Here is a 24,374-nt window from a genome sequence, read left to right as displayed (position 1 = left end):
CCATTAGGCGCCAAGAATCAGGATAACGCTTCGACAGGATTTGTTTTTTTATTTCCTTTAACATGCCCCAAGTGGACATGCTCACCAAGGCTCGCTGGTGTTTCATTGTTAGGTATAATTTTGACGTGCTCGAATATATTGAATCGTTGAGGAGGACTTAAATACTTAACATATTGTTTGTTTTGTATCAATGAGTTATCTTAATGTTTAAAGCTTTCGTTAACTAATCAATCATATGAAAAATTAGTTATATTTCTTAAACCCAGGAATTACTATGTTGATTTGCAATTTTAATTTTGAACTAGTCAAACGAAAAGCCATACGAATCGACACAAATGAAAGTATACGCTCCAGGTTTTGTCATTGAACGAGAAGTCTATATTTTCAGGGCAAATTCAAAGTTTAAAATTTAATCCACAGATTGAAGCGGTTTGAATCATAATTAAACAATCTGGCCCGAAAAAACCTGATTTGTATTTATATTTTATAATTCTTCAAAAAAACTTCCAAATCAGCTCTTTTGGCTATTGATACAGACAGACTTTCGGGCCAGAGATGCAATTTTGTTTATATTAATGGTGCATACGAGTCTAGCTTCGATTAGTGCGGAAAATACAGTGTCCATACTTCCCAAATCGGGATTAGTAATACCAAAGATTACATATGCTAACGCAAAATATTTTGCGTTAGCATATGTAATCTTTGGTAATACCATAGACTAACCAACACAAGTAGACTTCTCATACCATTGTTAATTTTGAAGCTCGTTTTTCATGTCTAGTTCATGTACGCCACACGACACTAGGCGCTAGTGTCTACGAAATTTTGTTTCAATTATTTTAGGGTTAATTTCTTGATTTGTGCTTTACTGTTTGGTTAAATAACTAGGGGACAATTTATTGTTTATGATTAGATTGTATTATTTGGTTAAACGAGGTTTTAAATGTCTGTATTAACGGGAAACAAATTGTAAACAAAACATGACCTCTACATAAACCGTACAGAACTAACAATAAAATTGTCTTCAGCTGTTCCATTAGGATGAGAAATCTACTAAGGGAGTATGTTTTATCTATGGTAATACTATACAGGGTGTTTTTTTTTTAAACTTGCATCTTTATTTATGTAAAAACCGCAATAGATAGAAATATGCAATTTGCGGGAATCATCTATTGACGTAGGGGGGCCAATTGTTTTGAATTCAACGTTACATTCACATTCCCCCCCTTTCCCCCCCTGCCCCCAACTTATTTTTTTTTAAATAGCAAGGTACCCCTTGTGACATATCAAATGAAAGAGCATGAAAAAAGAAAATGTTTGATGAAAAAAATTAAAAATCGGTTCATAAATTTGCGAGATATTCCCCCCCTTCCCCGAAACTTGATTTTTTTTTATAGCAAAGTACCCCTTGTGACATATCAAATGAAAGAGCATGAAAAAAGAAAATTTTTGGTGAAATTTATTTTTCATTTGATATGTCACAAGGGCGGGTACCTTGCTATTAAAAAACAAGTTATGGGTAGGGGAAAATGGGGGGGATTATCTCACAAATTCATAAGCCGATTTTAAATTTTTTTCACCAAAAATTTTCTTTTTTCATGCTCTTTCATTTGATACATCATAAGGGGTACTTTGCTATTTAAAAAAATCAAGTTCCGGGGAAGGGGGGGGGAATATCTCGCAAATTTATGAACCGATTTTTAATTTTTTTTCATCAAACATTTTCTTTTTTCATGCTCTTTCATTTGATATGTCACAAGGGGTACCTTGCTATTTTAAAAAAATAAGTTGGTGGCAGGGGGGGAAAGGGGGGGAATGTGAATGTAACGTTGAATTCAAAACAATTGGACCCCCTACGTCAATAGATGATTCCCGCAAACTGCATATTTCTATCTATTGCGGTTTTTACATAAATAAAGATGCAAGTTTTTAAAAAAACACTCTGTATTATTTTTGTGAGGCCGTTATTGTGTTGACATGGACACCAACTAACACCCATGCACTAATCAACCATATTGTTGAAAAGGTTTTTGCGCTAGATCGATTGCTCCGAACAATGTTCGGCGAACATCCATAGTATCAAGGGAGTTTTTAATTATATATAGTGATTAGTGGTACGTGGGGTACAAATTACAAAAAGATGGGGGGGATGAAAAGAATCGATAACTCGTCACAAAATCAAGATTATTGTCTTGAATACAAACAACGCGACGCGAGTACATACAGTAAACTAAACCATCGCTCGAGTTGTCAAAAAAGTAGGCCGATGGACAGTGGAACAGAGAAACTGTAACCTTCATCAAATCGCCCAATTCATTCGATCCCCTCTACTTCTCCCTCTCTCCAAAGACAGCTGACTCGCTTTCTGCTCTGCCGTGCGGTAGTAAACTGAACTTTGTTATTGTTTTGGTTTGATTCTGATTCTGTCTGGTTGTGTCGCTGTGTTCGCGTTGTTGTAGGTCGTGTCTCGTTAATTTACCTTTGTGAGCCAAATTACTTTTAATATTAGTGTTCTAGTGGTTGTGATCAGTGCAAAACATGTGGAAGTGATAGTTTGTGAAAGGATACCTTGCTATATGGTGACAACGTCTTGGAAATATATTGAAAGGTATGTTTTCCATTAGAGCTTTTGTAGGTTAGGCATGGTAAGTACTGTAGCCTATTTTAAGTTTATCGGCATCAGTTTTCCAACCTTCTTATGATCATGTACGTTTTAAAAGAAACAAGTCCTTTAGGCCTAATTTTTACTTTGGATTAAGTTACCTCGATAGGTAGCCTAAATCCTAAATGCTTATAACTTACTTAGTTTTAGAGAATCATCCAATAAAATCTTAACACTTAAGTTGTACCCTTTGTCCAAGTTTTAAGACTAAGGTTGGTTATCTTACAAGCTATGGAGTTTAAACATTTTTTTCTATTTTAAAATCAAAACCATTTGTAGCCTACATAACCGCTTGCGAAATCCTGAATTCACAATAAGGGTAGACATCCGTATCTGTTGGCACAAACAACCGAATGAAAATATCGATCGATATATCGATTAGGCTAAGTAATTCGATTGATCGTTTAGGTAAGTTAAACCAACAAAACCTAACTAACCAAACGATATATCGAATGAAACAATCAAACAATCAATATTTTCATTCGGTTGTTTGTGCCAACAGATACGGAAGTCTACCCCCTAATAATACTCTCTAATTTCCAATGAGTGGCCCAACTCCACGCTGCGTAAAATGTTTTGTAGGGTCAAGTTGCAGTGTAATAGATTTAGCCCATGCCTGTTGTAGGTGAATTAAACACTTTGGTTTTATGCCTAAGTTACTTCTTACTGATTTTACATTTAAGTTAAACGTAAGCAAGTCACAAATATAACTCATAAAAGCTACTCTGCCCAATCGACTTAGCCTACGGTTAGACGTAAACATGTACATTACTTAGTTTCTCAAGGGTTTGATAGCTCGATTAACATTCGGTGGTTTGATATAACTTATGTTACTTAAGGTTGGATCACCATAGATAACTTAAATCCAACCTTCAACATAATAACTTAGGGACGTATACCCGGTAGTCTTTGACTGAACACATAGTATATTGAAACTTTCATATCTTGGAACATTGTGTTTTATGTTGAAGCAGAATTTTTTACCATACCGTCTGTCCTACAGTCCTTATAGAGCAAGTTTTTGAAGTCACTTAACATAATTTAGGCTCATCAAAAGTTTTTGTATTGTCCCCTTAACAGGACTCCAGTCCTTACCTAACTAACTAAATGATATAAAGAATAATCGATAGCCTATATCGATCAATATTTTAATTCAAATGAGAATGAGAATGAGAATGAGAATTTTATTTGGTCTTTTAAACATGCAGTTACATGCAATCAGACAAGTCATATAATAATCATCTGGCAACAATCAGTTAGGCTAACAGTCCCAGTTAGTAAACTGGGTTGACTTAGCTTAAATCACACCATGCACAAAAACAGGCAAATATAATAAATAAATAAATAGTTAAATAATGGCAACTACAATATGTTGAAGCATGAGTGTAGGGCGTAAAGTAAAGTGCAGCCCTCCATTCATAAAATAACATTGCGATGCATTTTAGGCCTATAAGATAAAACACCCTTTGCTTGTTTTTTTTGGAAGCTAGAACTCATCTTTGTTTATTAGTAAACAACTAGGCTATTGTGATTATTAATTTGAACAAAAGTTTTTTGAATTGAATTTAGTTTAATGCAGATTTTATTTTAAGATAATGCAAGTTTGGCGAAGTTGTTTTGCGGCCACGCAAAAAGCATCTCTGCTCTGAGTTGCTGGTAGAAGTGAAATAGTAGCTATTTCACTTCTACCAGAAATTCTACCATTCAGTTAGATGACTGGAATGAGCTACCGTGTAAGTGTGACTCATTAATAGTTTCTAGTGTTTAATTCATATTCAATACAAAGCTTTGACCTGCTTTTAATGTTTAAACTGACTAACCGAATGGTTACCTTTTATCATTATCCATCTTACCTACTGTACCGGTAGCCTGTTAGTTTTTGTTTATCCAATTCAAAATGCTGTTAGTTGTTAGTTTTACATGTAAGTTACAGTACATAGCTTGAACCCTCGTAAAAGCAAAACGTGGCTTTACACCCGTTGCACAGCTCGCCTTTTACTTATAATAGATTGAAGAACGCTTTATTTCCATTTAAAAGTACCTAGTGAAGTCAACAATAATTTCTCTGCATTTTTGGTTAACTTAAGGTTGATTCACACATATCGGTTCAGTCACAGTTCCGTTTCAGTCCAGCTACAGTCCAGTATCTCTGATGCATCCACAATTTCTTAGTCGATTGTCCGTCAGTTGGTTTCAGTCAGTCTTCCGCCTCTAAAATTTACAGTAGCCTAATTTACAGTCAAAATTTTTAAATTATAGGCTAATCCTATATTCTATCAAATTACCATTAGGTTATCCATCTTGTTGATTGTTACAAACGGTACTCAAAATATAAACACAACCATTTAAATAACAATAACAATATTTTCCAACCTCAAATCTAGTACTGTCAAGCGTCCGAACAATCAAAAAATATCGGAGGAAAGAAATCTGAAATTGACTGACGGGACTGCAACGGATGAGTGTAGATAGCGAGCGGTATAGAAAATCCATTGAAGAATATTTTTGTTAACTGTGACGTGCCTGAAGTGACTGGACTGCAACACTGATGTGGTAACTGATGTGTGTGAGAATTGACCTTTTGTTTAGCAAGAATAAGTGTCTGGCTTTGCATTGCCGGTAGCCCGGTAGTTCATGTAGTCAAAGTTAGGGACAAATTCATTGCATTGACGAGGTCTAGAAATCTTCCTGGATCAGATTTGTAGTACCTACCTTTGACTATACGTAACGTAGTACCCTACGACCTTCTCTTGACGAAAAGTCTCGGGATCCTCCTTTGCACACCCGACTTGATAGGGTTGATCTTATTTCGCAGTATGTATGGGGAAATAAATATATGTCTCTTAGAGCTTTTTTACAAGCCAACTCGATAAAAATAAACATTGTATCTGTAGTGTGTTGCTTAGCGTAGTTAGTAACTCTGACTTCGGTGCGAAAGGGACAATTTAAATACAAAAAAACTTTGAAGGTGTTTGACAATCGGCCAAATAATTGTCCAGATTGCCAAGTGATTATAGGGCTCGCCACCTAGTCTGAGGTTCGCTGGAGCAATATGAGGCTAGCTAGATTGAATCTGGATCCAGATGCTATTTGTTATTCCAAGGGCCATCATTTAATTATGCTATTTAACAAAAGATGGACAATAGAGTACCCTAAGATGAAACATTTAAAATGCTTATGGTGTGAGTACACGAATGAATATTGTACAGTATAAGCGTTTATAATTCGTCATACAATATGCTATTGGCGTAGATACAAAAAAGTCAAGTGCTTATTCTGTTGTAACGGCTGATCATTTGGTACAGTATGACTGATGTCCAAGTGGCATAAATTAACTTGGGACAAATCGGCTGTTGGAAGTCTTTTGAACTCTGTACGGTAAAATATTTGGCAAGTTAATGTAGGCTAATTGTTTTACTCGATAGGCTATGGTTTCCCATCTAGTCTGGCCTCCTAAACACTTTTGCTACCGATCGCCACATTTATATGACGCTGCAGTCATTTTCACAGACCATGGTTGATATACATTTTAATATTACACATCTAGTCCGGGTGTCTTGTTCAATGTACATTCAGACTACGGGCTATTGATGCAGTCAAAGTAAAAAATAGGCTACTTTTACCAACCAGGCTATCATATGACATCGCTAATCATCATATCCACAAACCAAGTGACGCACATTTGCGACAAACATCTCTGTAGATCACTGCAGAAAATTCAGGGCCTTCAAATAGACTGTTACAAAGATAATCTTTTTAATAACAGTGGTACACCCACACAAATGCGGTGTCAGTCTATTTTAATGTGACCAGTCGTCGCATATATGCAACGGCAGTCTATGGGGAACCGGCCATTGCATATGTGCGTCGCTGGTCCATATGAATGAAAAATTTAGTACCCTACTTGAGGTAGCGAACGTATTGAGCAAAAGTAGAACATTTTTCCAAAAATACAATATCGGTTGGAGTTTTTATGTGTTTAAGATGTCATCCCAACCTCCTAAGCCAATGAAATTTAATAAAATATACTTTGATTTGGTCAATTAAAATTAATTTTGTGGCTGTTATTAGTTCTGATATATCAATCATTGAAGAAGTTGGTTTCTTGTTTGAGCGCTTAGCTCAGGACTGCTTTTTTAAGTGGCCCGTACCCAGGGGGGCAAGAGGTTGTAGGTTTGTTGGGGGCGAAAGGGAGGAATAATTTCCCATAGTGTAGGTGAAGAAGGACGCAATCAACTCTCGGGCTCACAACACATCACATGAGAACCGAGGCCTGGCTGCGCTATATATTATTTGTCTATTACGCCAAATTTTAACTAATAGAGACTACAGTAAATATAGTCAATACTACATTTTCCCATTCTGAAGCTGTAGCGGTGTACTCAGCATTGTTCTTTTTATATATTTGGTTGACAAATTGGCTACCTATAGCTTGTTCACATCGAGATGCAGTGGTGTAGTGGAGCGGGATGCATGGGAACAGCGTTCCTACTATGGTTTTTCCAAAAAACCGTTCTTTCTATATATGTACTGTATTGATAGGCGACTCAAATATTTTCTACGACAACGGTGGGTGTTCCTGGACTGGAAAATATACAACTACACACTTGTCGAGATGGGATGTCTACCCAAGTCAAAATGTCAAGTCCCGAAAGTTGGTATTTTAAGGCAAGTATGAATGGAGATGAGTGTAGAAAGAGTAGCGCGATCTTGTAGTCTTGTTAGTGACTAAGGCATATTCCTTAGACACAGCTGTTAAATAATAGCCCGTACAGCTATTAATTATGACGAAAGAAAAAATAGGAAGCTGTTCACTTTTTAGCAAATTTCCTTATAGGGAAATTATAGGGGGAAGTAGTTATTACCATGGGTGGCATGGGGAGGGAGCTAGTCTAGTGGATAGAGCGCGGGACTCCGGTTCCTGGGGCCCCAGGTTCAAATCCCGCCAAATCACCAATGGATTTATAATGGGGTAAAAATTGGGTTTTCTCACTTTTAACCCTCAAAAGACAACATTTTCCAATTTATCTCTAGACCATTTTAAAAAGCTAAAAAAAAACAAATAATTTAGTATACCAAAGTGTTTTAGTACAGTTATTGGTAACCGAGAAAATTCAAAAAAATTTGTAATTAAAAATTCCTCTGTTATTCTTATGGAGAATATTCTAAAATGTGGTAGTTTGCTTGTTTATTGAAATATTTATTTATTTTATTCTAAGCTACTAATATTTTAATAAAAAACACACTAATTAGCCTCCCTATAGCAGAAAACCTAGGTAGGTCTACTGGTTAAGCCTAATGTAAGGTATGTAAATAGATTTAATTTGAAATCAATTCAGTCAAATAGAAATTCGCTTAGTCTGCAGGTTTGCTGCTGCAGGGTATTTTACATCATAACAAAAGCTTCAGATTACAATGAGAAATATACTTGCATCATTTAACATTAACGGTTGTATGCACTGCGAAAGAATAATTTTAATACAGTGGAATGCTATTCTCTGATTTTGCAAACTCGATATTTCACACACAACAATTTAAACCCTTTTTGTAATTGGGGTAAACAAATTGCGAACGGTCTGATATTTGTGGGCTGAGAAAGGAACGGGGAATCGATTTTGTTTACAAAAGATTTTAAGAAAGAAGTCCATAGGATCTCCTCCATCGTTCCACCCTCGCGATTGTTGCGTTCTTTCACCAGACCCCCCTTCTTACTGAGCTTTTTGTTACACCCTTTGTAAGCTTTTCCGCCCAGAGCGGAACGGACAGATCATTTTCCAATAAACTTGGATGTTTATTTTTAGTTGAAGGTAATTGGATTATTTTTAAACCTTCCTCTAAGGTTATTTTTATATGGTTTGCTATTAATACTATCAACACAAATTTTAGAGGTTTCAGTTTTACTTTAGTTTAGGAATGCAAGTGGGACCATCAATATGTTTTTTAACACATTTATTTGAAGCTTTACTAATGCTTACATTTTGGTCCATGCATCTTAGAGAGCCATGAGAGTTAACGTCCACCTTGGTACAAGAAAGCTGGCGTCGTCGCCAAGATTACCAACATACACTTTCAAGGTACCCTTATTACAAAAAAAAAAAAAAAAAACTCATATTACCACCATTTATTCATTCTTGCCCACTGAGTTTTTCCAAGCGGTTGAGTTTTCGTCTTTGGCTATTTTGACTCCGATGTTCCTTGGGTTACTTGAAATAGCTTATCTAAATGAGTTTATTAATAGAGCTGTATGCGAAAATAAGCCAAAACTGCTTCAGCAGAATACACTTCATGTACTTCGTCTAAAATTATCACAGTTTATTTATATCATGACTGAAAATTACGCGAAATACAAATTTCCTCGTGTTTATTTGACTCGATTCCAAATCGGTAGCCCAGTTGGCCCAGCTGAATATCGTCCACTAGTGTTTTAGAGCATTTAGCTATAGTTAGTGGTACCATTGACTTAACACTATTAGTGTCAAAAGATGATAGTAACATAAGATTCTGCATTTAGCTATGATGGTACCATTGACTAAACACTAATAGTGTCAAAGTAGTAACATACGATTCTGCATTATGCTATAGTTCGACACTAACTGTGTTTTGGTTACATCCCATAATGGTCAATTTAAATACCTACTTTCCCCTCAAATCGCGATTAGGATATTTCCGTTTTCATTTGTGACGCACTTGGAACAGTTTGACCATGGCCACACTTGTCTTACAAGATAGGTTTTTGGGACTAACCAGTGAGATTTTGGGTAAGCATGCAACTCTAGCAATAAAAATCGCCCGTGTCCGTGATGTTTATGTAGTTGTCCGTTGTCCGTGATCCGCACCCCCAACCTTCCCACCCTGGTCCACCTTGGTTTTTTTTTTGGGGGGGGGGGGCACAACGCTCACTGCACAGTAAATCATTCAGATTAAAACTAGAAACGTCCGTGGAAAAAATCAGCGAGATAAGATGAGTGTGTTCACTACCATAGGCCCCAATGTCCCGCGACTAGTTTTACGTGCAACGCCCGTGGAATGTTAGTATAGAATACCGTGCAATTCCGTTTGGTAAACGCGTTTACGGACGTTTTTACTCAAATGTATTCTGCCCTAACCGTAACGCTTAAACCCACGGGTAACGCATATGGAAAAGATTCAGAGTTAGAGTGTATCCCCGGCCAAGAAAAGAACACTTGTAGCAGTTAAATTACGATCATTAGACACCTTTCTGACTCTCTGTCCAGTTTTTGCCCAGCCAATATGTGTTGGAGATTTCGGTCCGGCCTGGTCTTGTCACGTAGTCCCCAAATCGTGACCAACTTAATTACGTAGTCCCGATCTCCTTGGCTGTTGAGGGGAGGGGGGGGAAGTCTGGAGCAGATACATACCGAAGCACGTAGATCACAGTTTGTTTTGAGATAGGCTTGGTATATTCTGTAAGCTCAGAACTACCCTTCACTCAGCTCATTGCCTTCCAGATCACGTATCGCGGTCGGCGCGAGGCGTGGCTAAGCTCGTACAACGGGAGGCTTAAGAAACCGAGGTTTCCTCTGTGATATCGTCAGGTTTATGTAAAAAAGCTTACTCTATGTTTTAACAGTTTGTTAGGGGGTTTGCTTAGGTTGACGTATTAGATTTGACTTTGGTACTTATTATACCGACCAAACCTAGGTATAACCTAACTTAAGGTTGGACAGGTTAGGTTGACTTGGTTAGTAAGATTTTGTTATGTAAAATGTTTAAAATCTTTTTTGGAAGTCGATTTATGGGTGTGGTCGGTATAATACGTTCCCCAAGTGCCTTAACTTGTGTTGGTGTTAAATGCTAGTGATGTTTTAAATGGAGGGATTTAAGATGATTTTAACTGTAAAGACATATGCATCGTGGTGCTAAATATATTATATGGTAGAACGTCTGTAATTAGATCATCTATATAAATAAAATTAGAGTTTTGTCTGTACATTGCTCAGAATCACAAACTTTTAGGTTTTTTTTACGTTTTATACATTAGAAACCGAAACAAGTCTCATCTAAATTTCTTTCCTGTCTGCCACGGCCCAAGAGCCATTTTACGCGGCCTTCTCCTGAAAAACGAGAGTACCTATCAAGTTCCAAATCATTTTAATGTATTCATTGGATTGGCGAGATTGTCTTTAGCCAATAAAATATGGCGTCACTACTTTGTAAATAAAATGACGGACGTTTAAAACCCCAATTTTGTGCGATTTTTGTAAAGTTTTCCCAATGTTTATCACATATTCATCTATGAAATAACGAACAGCTGTTCGAATCAAAATTACTTCTTCTAGCTGTCACTGATATGTTTACATTTGAATGTTGTTTATAAATACCGCAACCATTTTCGATCACGTTTTGAAAGCAAACCAAGTAAGATTAAAAACGTTTTTCCTTACATAACGGATTTAATTAATCGCAAGTGCAATAATTTGTAGGGTATCCGTAAATTAAAATAGAGATTCTTTGTGTATAAAATTGTTCTTGAGTTTTGATAACCGGGAAAAAGACCTTGAATCAGTGTTGTATGGCTGGGAAACTTGCATTTTTGTAAATGAGCGTTTTCAGTCGAGACTCGGTACACGACCGACGCACGTCTACATGTCCATAGTAAAAATAAAAGGCCTACCGTGATTTTATGTTTTATTCGTCATGTGTATTAGTGTACAATTCGTGTATGTGCTTCAAAAACTCCAAGACGCACCTGATGGGGAAGCTTAAGGCCTTATATTAGGACTGATGATGGCGAAATGCATCTCCTGTAATGGGATATATTAGGATCGACCGGCGGACACAGGTAATTTAACCATTTAATGATTGTCATACCGATCTGGAACAACAACAAACAACATAAAATGAAGTTATGTATAATAGTTTGGCCAGCATATCTGAAAATATGCAATCCAACTGCTGTTACTGATATGTTTTAACATTCTTTAAATTGCAGCTGACTTTTAACTTGTTTTTGTTATTGTTTTTGTTTCTAGTTTTTGACTCATGAATAAGTTCAGTTCTATTTGATTAAACTAATTTACCTATCAATTTATGTATTTACTTCAAACATAAAACTGGCGACGAGGATGATTTTATGGAAAACTTGGAGTGCAAGATAGTTTATTCAATTCTACAGGCTAATTCATTATAATGTCTGAAGATACATTACCAGCAACTCTTAATAATCCTATGTTGGTAAGTCAACCTAGATGTGAAAAATTTAACCCTAATTCATGCGACATTGATGTTTGGAATATTAAATTCAAGGCAAATTTATGTTTGGGCAATATTACAAATGATGATATTAAAAGATGTTTATTCATTGACTGCCTGGATAGTACAGTTCTTAAAACATTGGTAACTATTTGCAAGCCAAAAGAAATTAGTGAATTCACTTATGAACAACTTTATGAACTTCTGGTAAAACATTTCAAACCAGTAAAGTTTAAAGTTGCCGAAAGAGTAAAATTCTTTTCACTGAAGCAAGGTGTTGAATCTTTGCCCACCTTTGCAAGTAACTTAAAAGAATTAGCCAGCAGTTGTGATTTCCCTGGTGACTTTTATCAAGATGCTCTCATTACATCCTTCATAATGGGTATTAATGAAGATTCTATTAGAGCTAATTTACTTCAGAAAGATTACACAGATTTCAATACTGTACTTGAATTTGCTAGAACATTAAGTTCAGTTTTTACCACTTCAGCAAAGAAAAATCTTATTTCATTTTCCGATAACGAGAGCAATGGAGAGGTTCTAAATACAAATTCAAACTATTTATGCTATTCTTGTGGTGGTAACCATTTTAGGAACCAATGTAGATTTAGAAATGCAATATGTAATAATTGTGATACAAAAGGTCACTTAGCAAAAGTTTGCAAAATTAAAAGGAGAACAGATTTTCAAAACAAAGAAATTGGTGGACATGGAAAAGGAACGTACAACCGACAAGTAAATTTCACTGACAATGAAAAAGGAAGAGATTCTAGGACCTTTATCGACTCTAACATACTTGATTGTTCACCTAAGTTGACAAATGAAGCTATTTTTTCTCTTGGTCTTCAGTGTCATAACGTCAGTGTATTTTCTCCAATTTGGGTTTCTATCTGTATCAATAGTATTTTAATTAATATGCAACTAGATACAGGAAGTTGTGTTTCTGTTATATGTCAACGAACTTGGGAAAGATTGGGAAAATTTCCTTTGTTACATTCAAATACAAAACTGACATCTTATAGTGGCCATTGCATAAACTTGATTGGTGAACGAACAGTTAAAGTGGCATTCAAGAAAACTAAAAGAGAGCTAAAGCTGTACGTTGCTGAAGGTGGCACTCAGGATCTTTTAGGTAGAGACTGGATCGAGGAGCTTAAAATCAACGAATTGCCACTTAATTCATTACAAAGTGATTCTTTATGGGTTTCCAAGGAAGTTGATGACATTTCAAGGTCAGGGTTTCAAAGTTCACTTCCAAGAATGAGCTTAAGTAAATTAATTGATTCTAATAAGGAACTCTTTTGTAACAAAAGTGGCCATTGTACAAAATTCACGGCACACTTAATTTTAAAGGAAGACGCTTCTCCTATTTACAAGAAGGCAAGGCCAGTTCCATTTGCAATAAAGGACAAAGTGTGCGAGGAAATCGACAGGCTTGTAGAAGCTGATCTGATAGAACCAATTGACTATTCTGATTGGGCTGCACCTTGTGTAGTTGTTAAAAAACCTTCTGGTCAAATAAGAATTTGTGCAGATTTTTCAACAGGATTGAATCAGGCTTTAAAGATTCAGAAATTTCCTCTACCTACACCTGAGGAAATATTTGCTAAGTTGAATGGAGGAGAAAAATTCTCAGTCATAGATTTATCTGATGCCTACTTATCAATACCAGTAGATAGAGATTCACAAGACTTACTAGTGATTAATACCATCAAAGGACTTTACAAATACAAGCGACTTTGTTTTGGAATCGCATCCGCTCCAGCTATATTTTCTAAAGTTATGTACAACATGTTGAATGGGTTGCCAGGCGTAGCAAACTATCTAGATGATATAATTGTTACAGGGCACAATGATGAAGAACACTACAAAAATCTAGAGAATACTTTCAATAAAATTAAAGAGTTTGGATTCCAATTGAACAAAGATAAATGCAAGTTTATGCAGGAAACAGTGACATATCTTGGGTTTGTCATAACTAAAAATGGCATACAAGTTTCGGATTCTAAAGTTCAAGGCATTGTAGATATGCCACAGCCATCAAATGTCAAAGAGTTGGAGGCATTTTTAGGTATGGTTACATACTACTCCAAATTCATACCAGAATTTTCAAAAGTGTGTTATCCTTTAAATCAACTGCGGAAGAAAGGAGTAGACTGGTTGTGGACTGATCAGTGTAAACGCAGTTTCAACAAATTAAAAGACTTGTTAATGAATGCACCTATACTAACACATTACAATCCAGAGTTACCCATCATTCTTGCTGCGGATGCATCAGCTGTAGGAATCGGTGCTGCAATTTTTCATAGATTTTCTGACAACTCTGAAAAGCCTATTGCATATGCTTCAAAAACATTGACTTCCACTGAAGCGAACTATTCTCAAATAGAAAGAGAAGGGCTGGCCATCATTTTTGCGATAAAGAAATTTCGCCCATATCTACTGGGAAAACACTTCATTTTACAGACCGACCACAGACCCTTTGTTACCTTCCAAAATTATATTTATACCTCAGCTATACTCAGTGGGTGAGTGGGTTAGGTTAGGAGTTGAATTTCTAAGACTAGGTCAGGAAAAAGCGCCACTTGTTTTTTTTAAAGGTTAAGGTGAAAACAAGAAACCCCCTTTTAAATTTGAATACATATCAATTTACTCAATCAATAAATCACAAAACACAATTTTTTTTATAAATGTGAACCGTTAATTCAGAGCTCATAAAAGTTACAAAGTATTTTGTTACTCAAAAATATTTCCAAACCCCTAAGCTTATGACTTGCTTCAGAATACAACAATTATAATACAATTCCAAGTAAATACCTAAATTACAAAATATTTCGGACGTCCGTCTACTATATATTTAAATCAGAAACCCTTTTTTTTTGTTTTAAGTAGATAAGAGAACAAATAATTATTATATATACACAATACACCAATATAGAACAAGTTAAGAATAAAAGTCAAGAATTACTTAGGCTTAAAGCCATTAAATAACTGTGCAGTAGCACGACACAGTTCATAGGTTCGATGATCGGTTACTCAGCTGGAAAAACTGTCCCAGAGAATCACAGCACAAGAAAATTGGAAAAACATAAGTGTCTGACCTTAAGTGTTGAAGCGTAGTCACCACAAGTTATCAATAATATATCCTAAGGTCCAGGTAGATTATTGTTGGTCTCAAATTACAACCTTCTAGAAGTTTCCTCAATAAGTGATAATCTCAACAGGGTATACTCAAAAAAGCCTGAAAATGTAGTATACCTAGCATTAAACAGTGTCATAAAAGTATAGTTCTGTGAATCCTGAAATATTCATTTACATATACAATGTGTATGGAACAGAAACAATATAAATTTATCTTGGTAATTCATCAAACATTAAATTGCAACATCATTAATAATATTAATTATTTGTAAGTAGAACAAATTAAAAGAGTTAATATTACAAATTCAATAAGTACCTCTCCTTCAGCAATCATATACTACTGTAGTAAAATATCTCAATTATTGTACTCATAAATCAACATTAATAATAATCTTTGTATATGAAATAAAATTATTTTTGCAAGGTTAAACAGTGAGATTCACATAATAATTGATTAATCACAAAACTGAACAAATTTTAACATGTAACTTTAATTTTCATAAATTATTGGCATTACCGTTACTGCAACGGTAAACGATTGTAAATAAGAAATTATTTCTTTACTACAAAACTAACATGTCAATACATTTACAAATTAAAGAAGGTGAAACAATTAATTTATACAAACAACTATTACCTGTAATGAGAGGATAAAATATTCAAAAAATTACCATAAGATTCCATATTTAGTTACATAAGACTTGCAGGAAAAGTTTTGAGATACACATGTGAAATCCTGAGTTGAATGATATTACTTTCTGGATAAAAATTGATTATTTAAAACACAATACATTTTTCCCAATATTTACAAGAGAATGGATTTTTTTCATCAGGTTTCCTTCATAGTAATACAGTTTGAAATGAAATTAAATTAAACATAGACAAATGTACTCACCCTATGGGCTTTTGAAGACAAGTTTTCACAGATAAAAATTCCTTAAATACATTAATCATAAATAGACAAAATTTCCTTATTTGCACATATTTACAGGTAGTTAACATTTCATTTTCACTTGAGAAATAGGTATGTATTCTTGAGTTTTAATATCCCAACAAAAGGCTACAAAAATTATTTAACTCAACATAGAACACATTAAATCCTGCTTCAGCAGTAGTCAATTCCCAAGTGACGCTCTGTAATGGTTAGTTCAAGTTGGCAGACAGGAAATTTTTGGAATTCAGGAATGGAATGTAGAGATAAGGATGGTTGAGTACACAGTCCAACTGTAGACAATAGATGCTAGGAAATTCACTTCCTTTTAAACTAAAATATTGAAGAGCTGAAATGTGAAATTTTTTAAAATAGTTTTATAAAATATAAAATGGTCACACTCCACCCTTTCTTCAAAAGAAAAAAATCCATTCACTTGAAGTGCTTGTGATCTTCAGAAATCTTCTTAGTCTGGAATCAGTTCCGCGTTTGACGATGTGTATGGTTTCAAGTCCTCAATGTGCCATCTTCCAACCATTCGATCAACATTGTCTTCAAGTTCGTAAATGAGAGGTGACACCTTTCTTGAAATTTTGTAAGGTCCAACAAAAGCAGGTGCAAATTTTGAGATCACATTCTTCTCCTTGCTAGACTGGACGAAGTTCCTCTTCCATACATGATCTCCTTCATAGAATTCCATGTTTCTTCTCCTGAGGTTGTATTGCCGTGCGCTTCTGATGTGAGCAAGAGCCAGACGCTTTTCAACATCTTCATAGATCTTCTTAAGCTTGGAATTGTGAGAGCGGTAAGGAGAGACCTCTCGACCAATTCCTGAATTGCAGTTTCCGTCAATATTCTCCATCCGGGTTATCTCTCTTCCAAACACTAGACTTGCAGGGGTGTATCCAGTCACCTCACTCTTTGCAGTCCGCAAGGCAAAACCAAGTTTAGGAAGGCATTCATCCCACTTATGATGATAATCACCAACATAAGACCTAATCATAGTTATTATTGTACGATTATACCTCTCGGTTGGATTAGCTTGCGCATGTCTGCGAGCGTTGAAAAACATTTTGATTCCATAAGAGGCACACAGATTTCTTGTTTCCTTTCCTATGAATTCTGGTCCATTATCGGAAATAAGAGCACGTGGTGAACCGTATATAAGGAAAACTCTCTCTTCCAAGTGTTGAGCAATGAGCTTTGATGATAGAGACCGAAGAGGAAAAAGCAAAGTGTATTTAGAAAACAAGTCAGTGACGACCAGAATATACTTGAATCCCCTAGGAGTCCTAGGAAGTGGACCAATCACATCAGCTGCTATTATTTCAAAAGGTTGCGATACAGAGCGATTTTCACCCATCATTCCTGCGGGACGCTTCTGTTCTGGCTTTGCCGCTTGACAAATGGTGCATCTTCGAACATAGTTAGCGATATCAAATTTCATTTTGGGCCAATAATACAGTTGAAGAATTCTATGGTAGGTCTTGTAAAATCCTAAATGGCCTGACTTAGGATCATCATGACATTCACGATAAACTTGCTCTCTATAATCTTTAGGAACTACAAGTTTCCATTCAAAGCGGTGGTCAATTTCTGGTTGTCTTGGCCTAATATATTTGTACAGAGTATTTCCTTTAATCTGCCACGAAGGATAATTCTCTGGATGGTTTAGAACATTATCATACACTGCCTGAAACCAACCATCTTTGACACCTTGTTTCACTTCAATCAAAGCCAAATCAATTTCTTCTTGCTGTGCTTCTTTTGTTGCTGTTCTTGAAAGTAGGTCTGCTACCGCATTATCCTTCCCTTTGCGGTGCTTCAATTCGAAGTTAAAGGCTTGGAGACGAACTGCCCACCTTGCTAAACGTCCTCTAGGGTCTTTAAGGTTTGCTAACCATATAAGGCTATGGTGGTCGGTATAGACAGTGAATTTGGCTCCCTCAAGATAGGATCTGTAATGCTCAATTCCCCAAATTACAGCCAAGCATTCCTTTTCAGTTGTGCTGTAATGTTTTTCAGCTCGGTTGAGTGTGCGACTTGCATAAGAAATAACATGTTCGCCATCTTCATAGTTCTGTGTAAGTACGCAACCAATTCCTTCGTCAGAGGCATCACAGTGTAGTTCAAAGGGTAAGTCAAATTTGGGACAAGATAAAATTGGGGCATCAATAAGAAGTTGCTTGATTTTCTGAAACGATTGTTCAGCTTCTTCACTCCATTTGAACACAGTATTCTTGTGTAAAAGTTTAGTCAATGGGGCTATCTTTGTAGCATAATCAGGTATAAATCTCCTATACCAAGATGTTGCTCCGATAAAACTCCTAACAGCCTTTTTTGAAGTAGGTGACGGAATGTTCTCTAAGGCTGAAACTTTATCCGGGTCAACATGAAGACCTCTGAAGTTGACCTTGTATCCTAAATATTTTAATTCTGATCGACATAGTTGGGTTTTCTCTTTGTTGATGGTTAAGCCAGCTGAGATGAGACGTTCAAAAACTTCAGAAAGAACTTTGACATGTTCAGGAAAAGTTGAAGTGACAATGATGATATCATCCAGAAAGACGAAAACTGAAGGCTCTAATTTTGGTCCTAAGATCTGATCGATTAACCTTTGCCAGGTAGCCGGAGCATTTGTGAGACCAAATGGCATCCGTTTAAATTGAAAAAGTCCACGGCCTGGTATGGTGAATGCAGTCTTCTCTCTTGATTCTTCAGCTATCTTAATTTGCCAGTATGCTGATTTAATATCAATACTGCTCAAATATCTTGCATCACGCAGCTGATTTAATATTTGGTTGACATATGGGATGGGATATGCATCCTTTTTGGTTAATGCGTTCAAGCGCCGGTAGTCAACGCAAAAGCGATAAGTATTATCAGGTTTTCTGACTAAAACCACGGGTGACGACCACGCACTGGTACTAGGTTCTATTATGTCATGCTGTAGCATTTCATCCAATTCCTTGTCTATGTGTCGTTGAACATTTGGCGAGACAGGATAGTAGCGTTGCTTGACTGGTGCAGCATCACCTGTGTCAATCCGATGCTCTACAAGAGAAGTACAACCATATTTTGTTGTCATTTGCGGGTAATATTTGTTAGTTAGCTCAGTCAATTGCTCCTTCTGCTCTATAGTTAAGTGCTCTCTAGCACATATTGCTTGGGAATTACTTTGAAATCCACCCGTAGCACAGCTAGCTATAGTACAATCAATTGGTTCCTTGAAGTGGAGTTGGTCAGAAAAATACCACCTACCCCTAGATAAATCAAGCATAATGCCAAAAAGTCTTTGAAAGTCGGCACCAAGAATCAATGACACTGTAGTGTGAGGTAAATACAAAACTTCCATTACAATAGTTCTCCCAGATACTTCAATTGGAACGTCCACCGCCCCTCCAATAGAACATTTTGATCCATCTGCAGTAGTAGCTTGGGTTATGTTTGAAGACCTGATTCGATGTCCTAAAAGTTCTAGCATTCTTCGAGTCTTGTCTCCTATTATTGTTCTATTTGCTCCAGAATCCAATAAACCTGTAATTTCAGAGCCACCAATATTTACATTGAGATATGGCCTTACATCTCCTTCCTTGAAGGTTAACAAAGAGGTAATATTTACAGAATTATTTACAACAAAGCTATCCGGACTTAATCCATTTTGGTTTTGACTGGAGCGGAACGGGAGCCGGATGTCTGGCGTTCCGCCGGAGAGTTTCCCAAATTATTAGTAGTCTTGGAATTGCACGAGGGACATTTTAACTTGGTTGTGTTTTCCTTGCCACACCCATAGCAGAACATTGTCTTAGGCTTAAAACAATCTGAGAAAATATGACCGGGTTTGTGGCAATTCCAACAGGTAAATGAATTTTTGGATCTTTGATGATTACTTCTGTTAAGCGATGGGTTAGAAGACTCTACAGTTGATATTTTAATGTTGTCCTTCTTAATACGAGGTTTATAAGCGAGATCAGGCTCGAGAAGGCTTCTTTGGGGTTTTGTGTCATAACGTTGAGCTCTGAGACGACCTTTTTCTAGGCTACGTAAGATTACTTCAAGTTCATCAACATTCCTGAAATCTTGGAGGCAGAGTGCTGACTGGTATTCCGGAAGTACATTTTCCTCAATGATATCGAGCATATCTTCTTCAGATTTTGGCCTAGTCAAGCGACTAAATAAACTCCTCATTTTTGCAATATACACTGTGACGGTTTCTTCGGCACCTTGTTTTCGGTTCTCAATTTCTCTCATAAGTCTTCGATCGTAGTCGGGATCTTGAAAGGCGTAGAGCAATTTTGTCTCGAGTCCTTGCCAGTCCTTTATTCTTCCACGGCAGGACCTGTAAACTACTAAGGCGGAGCCAGTAAAGAGTTCACCAGCAGCATGGAATAACTCTCGGAAGGTCATATGATTTGCGACACGTCTATCTTCAACGTCGGCTAGGAATGCCCCAACACTTGTGTTGTCATCTCCAGAAAATTTCAAGTTCCATAATCTCACCGGGGTCCTCTTCAGCATAATCCTTCTAGAGTTACGTCCATGGTTTTCATCTGAAGATAGAGTAGAAGATGATGACATAGACAATTCTTCTTTAAAATGACGAGTCTTCTTCTTCTTCTTACTCTTCTTATTTTTCTTCTTCCGCAGCTTCCTATCTACATCCTCTTCAGCGCAGGTCTCAGAATCTGACAAAATCAGCTGGTCCATCTTCTTTCTTCTCATCTTCAAGTCATCCAGAAAGTCTTTATTTCTTCTCTCATTTGGCCTTATTACTTTTGATGCTAGTTGCTTAGGGAGACCTGCCCCATGTTCTTCACTAGACGAAGTAGAAGGTCGAGCATTAACTGTTTTTGTAGATTCATCTAATTTATTTTGGTCCCTAAGTTCCTTATCTTCACTGTCGCTGGGAGAATCCATCTTATCAGAGTCACCATTCATATCACGGAGTGATTGACCAATCAGTTTCTCATAGCGTCTCACGATATCTTTTATTTCTTGACCAAGTTTTTGTCTATCAGCTTCATAACGGCCACCTAATCTTCCAATTCTCTGATAAGTATGAAAGATCAATGCTTCCACTCTCCGCTTCAATTTTGGTACGTCAGTGGTTTCCAAAGGTAAAACGACGAGATTAAACATTTCCAAGAGTTTACTTATTTTATCTTTGCAGATGTCAACCTCATTTTCGTCATCGTACGCAATAGGTATTGGTATTGACCCAGACTGTTCTTGCCTCAAAAACTTTCTCAACTTCTTCCTTAAATCTTCCATCCTAATCGAGGAATAGTCCTTAAAGCTCCGAACATCTAACTCATGTTCAAGTTCATTCCTGTCCAGATGGTTAATGTGTGACGACTTGTACATCATTTTCCCGCAAACTAAATTCAAAGTTTCAAGGCTAATATTCAAAGATAAACCCAAAGATTCAGAATAAATTCAAAGCAACAAATTATTCAAGGTACAATGTACGAAACAATCAATAATCAACAATTTTAGAGGTGATAAACAACAAATAACCTCTACAAAGAACTGTACAATATTTCTCCAAGCTACAAAAACTAGACCAAAATATTCAAATAAGTTCAATAATAATCAGGGTTCATATAAGTTTGTTATTCTTCTAAGTGTAGACACAACACATTGTAACAAAACTTCGATAATGTGTGACCTAAAATCTCCAAGTTCAATCAAGAGTTTTGTATAAGTTGACTGTATCGATAAAAATTCTTCAAATTCTTAAAAAAAATCAAGTCCACAAAACCTTGAGTAGAAATCCAACCTAGGCCTACCACGTTGGCCGCGCCATTTTATTGTTACCTTCCAAAATTATATTTATACCTCAGCTATACTCAGTGGGTGAGTGGGTTAGGTTAGGAGTTGAATTTCTAAGACTAGGTCAGGAAAAAGCGCCACTTGTTTTTTTTAAAGGTTAAGGTGAAAACAAGAAACCCCCTTTTAAATTTGAATACATATCAATTTACTCAATCAATAAATCACAAAACACAATTTTTTTTATAAATGTGAACCGTTAATTCAGAGCTCATAAAAGTTACAAAGTATTTTGTTACTCAAAAATATTTCCAAACCCCTAAGCTTATGACTTGCTTCAGAATACAACAATTATAATACAATTCCAAGTAAATACCTAAATTACAAAATATTTCGGACGTCCGTCTACTATATATTTAAATCAGAAACCCTTTTTTTTTGTTTTAAGTAGATAAGAGAACAAATAATTATTATATATACACAATACACCAATATAGAACAAGTTAAGAATAAAAGTCAAGAATTACTTAGGCTTAAAGCCATTAAATAACTGTGCAGTAGCACGACACAGTTCATAGGTTCGATGATCGGTTACTCAGCTGGAAAAACTGTCCCAGAGAATCACAGCACAAGAAAATTGGAAAAACATAAGTGTCTGACCTTAAGTGTTGAAGCGTAGTCACCACAAGTTATCAATAATATATCCTAAGGTCCAGGTAGATTATTGTTGGTCTCAAATTACAACCTTCTAGAAGTTTCCTCAATAAGTGATAATCTCAACAGGGTATACTCAAAAAAGCCTGAAAATGTAGTATACCTAGCATTAAACAGTGTCATAAAAGTATAGTTCTGTGAATCCTGAAATATTCATTTACATATACAATGTGTATGGAACAGAAACAATATAAATTTATCTTGGTAATTCATCAAACATTAAATTGCAACATCATTAATAATATTAATTATTTGTAAGTAGAACAAATTAAAAGAGTTAATATTACAAATTCAATAAGTACCTCTCCTTCAGCAATCATATACTACTGTAGTAAAATATCTCAATTATTGTACTCATAAATCAACATTAATAATAATCTTTGTATATGAAATAAAATTATTTTTGCAAGGTTAAACAGTGAGATTCACATAATAATTGATTAATCACAAAACTGAACAAATTTTAACATGTAACTTTAATTTTCATAAATTATTGGCATTACCGTTACTGCAACGGTAAACGATTGTAAATAAGAAATTATTTCTTTACTACAAAACTAACATGTCAATACATTTACAAATTAAAGAAGGTGAAACAATTAATTTATACAAACAACTATTACCTGTAATGAGAGGATAAAATATTCAAAAAATTACCATAAGATTCCATATTTAGTTACATAAGACTTGCAGGAAAAGTTTTGAGATACACATGTGAAATCCTGAGTTGAATGATATTACTTTCTGGATAAAAATTGATTATTTAAAACACAATACATTTTTCCCAATATTTACAAGAGAATGGATTTTTTTCATCAGGTTTCCTTCATAGTAATACAGTTTGAAATGAAATTAAATTAAACATAGACAAATGTACTCACCCTATGGGCTTTTGAAGACAAGTTTTCACAGATAAAAATTCCTTAAATACATTAATCATAAATAGACAAAATTTCCTTATTTGCACATATTTACAGGTAGTTAACATTTCATTTTCACTTGAGAAATAGGTATGTATTCTTGAGTTTTAATATCCCAACAAAAGGCTACAAAAATTATTTAACTCAACATAGAACACATTAAATCCTGCTTCAGCAGTAGTCAATTCCCAAGTGACGCTCTGTAATGGTTAGTTCAAGTTGGCAGACAGGAAATTTTTGGAATTCAGGAATGGAATGTAGAGATAAGGATGGTTGAGTACACAGTCCAACTGTAGACAATAGATGCTAGGAAATTCACTTCCTTTTAAACTAAAATATTGAAGAGCTGAAATGTGAAATTTTTTAAAATAGTTTTATAAAATATAAAATGGTCACACCTTGCTTACAATTTTTGGATCTAAGAAAGGGGTACCTACCACAACTGCCAATAGACTTCAGCGTTGGGCACTAATACTGTCTAACTATACGTATGACATTGAATACATATCTACAAAAAATTTTGGTAAAGTCGATGGTTTGAGTAGATTACCGTCATTTCAACCTAACTCTTTTGATTCCAATGATGAGGGACACCATACAATAGTAGCGACAATTCAAACAGAAGTGCAGTCCGAGATTCCTATTACTTGTACTGAAATCGCTGAGGAGTCGGTTAAGGACCCTGTTTTGAAGAAGGTGATGCACTATGTAAAAGTTGGTTGGCCTAATAAGTGTCCAGAGGAGAACTTGAAGCCTTATTTTTCTAAGAAAGATGCACTGACTCTACATAATAACTGTCTTCTGTGGGGAATAAGAACTGTTATTCCACCTAAATACCGAACTTACATCATGAACTACTTACATGAATCTCACAATGGCATGGTCAGAATGAAGTCAGAGGCTCGGGGTCATGTGTGGTGGCCAGGTATGGATGCTCTAATTGAACAGACTTGTCACCGTTGCCGTGAATGTAACTTGTTTGCAAAAGATTTACCAAGTAAAAAACATCTATTCAACTGGCCTA

General features: G+C 35.8%; 1 protein-coding gene across 1 annotated transcript in view; it reads left to right on the top strand.

The window, feature by feature from the left end:
* The first annotated feature begins 2,440 nt into the window (after positions 1 to 2,440).
* The window catches only part of LOC128991581 (alpha-mannosidase 2), a 221,121-nt gene continuing 199,187 nt past the window's right edge, over positions 2,441 to 24,374 (top strand). Inside the window, exon 1 of the mRNA XM_054414595.1 lies at positions 2,441 to 2,608. The gene's annotated coding sequence lies outside the window, so the exon portion shown is untranslated. The remainder of the gene's footprint in view (positions 2,609 to 24,374) is intronic.

This window comes from Macrosteles quadrilineatus, unplaced genomic scaffold, assembly GCF_028750875.1.
Source record: "Macrosteles quadrilineatus isolate MER2022 unplaced genomic scaffold, UCM_ALF_1.0 Scaffold_4__1_contigs__length_99947679, whole genome shotgun sequence".
NCBI lineage: Eukaryota > Metazoa > Arthropoda > Insecta > Hemiptera > Cicadellidae > Macrosteles > Macrosteles quadrilineatus.
This window is presented reverse-complemented; position numbering and strand designations above follow the sequence as displayed.